Raw genomic sequence first — 2,091 nt, 5'->3', positions numbered from 1 at the left:
ATACTTATCTTCAATATCAAAATGTTGTGAATGGTGTAAACGAACAGCACAGCGTGGGGATCTGGGCCCATACTCAAGGCATCATTTTAGGAAGGCAGGCTCCAAGTTCTATGCAAGCCTGGGAGAGATGGACTCCCGCTTGCTCTCTCAGCTACAGCTCTCCAGGATAAATCAATGGAAACATTCTGCAGAGAACAATGATCCCCTAGGGTTACTTTAAACATCTCTTTAAGTCTTCCCCACCTGTTCTGCTCTCTAATTGCTCTACTTTGAAACAGTGTCATTCAAAACTGGATTATTAATCAACTGAGAGGAAGCCAGGGGGCAAATTGGGGAGCTGGCTTTCAGAGAAACTGGGGAGGTTGGGGTCAGAGAATAAACCCAGTCCAGGGGTTTTTGCTTCCCCAGCAAAGGTTATGGGGTTTTTCTTAGCAAACAGGAAATCACTAAACTCAGGTTATAGTGTCAGCCTCTGAAGAAAGTTGCTATATAGTACCGAGTAAAGGAGTTCTTTGAACAAGACTGCTAGGAACTGAACTATCATCCCCGAACTCCTCAAACCTAAGCCTTCTCTGCGCCCCTCTGGCTGGCCGTGGGGTGCCTCGGGCTCTAATCTGGAGACTGGGAAAGCTCAGGAAACAAGGCCCTTTGTGCAGAAGAGAACTCTATTGTTCTAAAGCCAGTGTTCAGCGAGTGTGGATTCCAGAGAATGTTTGGGGATGGATTTGTTTCCCCTTTGTTTGTTAACTTTCTCTCCTCTTCCTGGGGGGTGGGGTGGAGAGAAGGGTCTTCTCAATCCATTGTCCTATAGAGAAAAGATGGTGCTGAGTGCAGGGGCCTTCAGCCCAGGAAAAAGGATTGGGTTAGATGACAGGGGCCACAGGTTGTGTTTTACTTTCTATTTTAAGCGTTAGATCTCAGGAAGGCAGCCCCTTTCTAGATCCTGCACCTCCCAAACAGGGGCAGACGTCAGTGGAGGTACAACCACTTCCTTCCTCCTCCTCTACACCTCGGTCCCTCCCAGAAAGAGGAAATGATGCGATTCTACGTCGCAGGCCACGGCCCCCCATGTTCCCACTAGTCTGGCTCTCGTCTCCTACCCCTCAGCTAGGGGACCGGCTCCCACAGACCTGTCCCCAGGGCAAACCCTGGCTGGGCTCCTTGACGTCCTAGGAAGCCTTCTGATTCAGGCTTCAAGGTAGGAGGAGACATGAACCGCTGGCCCTGGTTTTAATGCTGTGTGACTTTGGGTGGTTTACTGCAGCTCTCTGGGCTTCATGATGCCCTTCCATCAAATGGGAGCAAGAATACCGTCCTGGGCTTCCCCCTTTCCAAAGCGGTGATGTTGAAGGGTGGGAGGAAGACCGTAAGGAAAACTCTTTTCCGAACCCTGGTCGCGTCTCACCTGCCTTCAATTTCTAGCTGCTCAAAGGTGGTGGTGGAGGGGGATAGGGGACCCTCGCCGGGAGCTCCCGCGCCGTCCAGGTCTAGTCGAGAGCATGCCCACCCCCTTCCCGCGAGCTCAGGCCCCGCCTCGGGGGAGGAGCCGAGGGGCGGCGCGGAGGCCCGCGGCCGTGCAGAGCTGGCTTCTGTCGCCGCACCGGCAGCTGCGGCTCGGGGACGGAAGGACCGAGCCAGGGCCGGGAGCCGCCCGGGGCAGGGCTCGGGAGAGAGGGTGAGTTCCCCGGCGGCATCGCCGGCTGCCCTGCGCTCTGGGGCTTGACCAGGCAGGGGATGAGGATCGCGGCGGGGAGGTGGACCCAGCTTCTGAGGGTCTGACTGGGGGTGTGTGTGGAGCTTTGGCGAAGGGCCGGCGGCAGGAGATAACTGGGGGGGCTGGAGGGAGACTGGAAAGGCGGGTACCAGGCGAGCAGGGCTGGGGAGTTGGGCTGGGATGGGGGCGTTCTCTTGGGTCTTGCGCGCCAGAGACGAGGCCAGGGTACGGGGCGCACTGGCAGGTTGCTGGCTGGTGTCCCCGTAGCCGGATCTTGGGGCGGGCAGGGGGCATCTTGGCGGATTCTGGGCTCTTGGTCCGCCTTCTGCCTAAGGGGCGCAATGCTGGGCAGAAGAAGCCCCAACCGGCAGCAGACA

At 56.8% G+C, this 2,091-nt stretch overlaps 1 protein-coding gene across 2 annotated transcripts in view; it reads left to right on the top strand.

Moving 5' to 3' along the window:
- The first annotated feature begins 1,062 nt into the window (after positions 1 to 1,062).
- Positions 1,063 to 2,091, top strand: part of PPP1R16B (protein phosphatase 1, regulatory subunit 16B) — a 104,091-nt gene continuing 103,062 nt past the window's right edge. The window contains exon 1 of one of the 2 annotated variants that reach the window (XM_010829149.1): positions 1,063 to 1,198. The gene's annotated coding sequence lies outside the window, so the exon portion shown is untranslated. Of the gene's footprint in view, positions 1,199 to 1,602; positions 1,676 to 2,091 lie in introns of those variants that run through there. The other variant, XM_010829148.1, reaches the window with a different exon arrangement.

The sequence above is a fragment of the Bison bison genome, unplaced genomic scaffold, assembly GCF_000754665.1.
Source record: "Bison bison bison isolate TAMUID 2011002044 unplaced genomic scaffold, Bison_UMD1.0 scf7180017864500, whole genome shotgun sequence".
NCBI lineage: Eukaryota > Metazoa > Chordata > Mammalia > Artiodactyla > Bovidae > Bison > Bison bison.
Note: the sequence above shows the minus strand (reverse complement) of the source record. Positions and strands in the feature narration are given on the sequence as shown.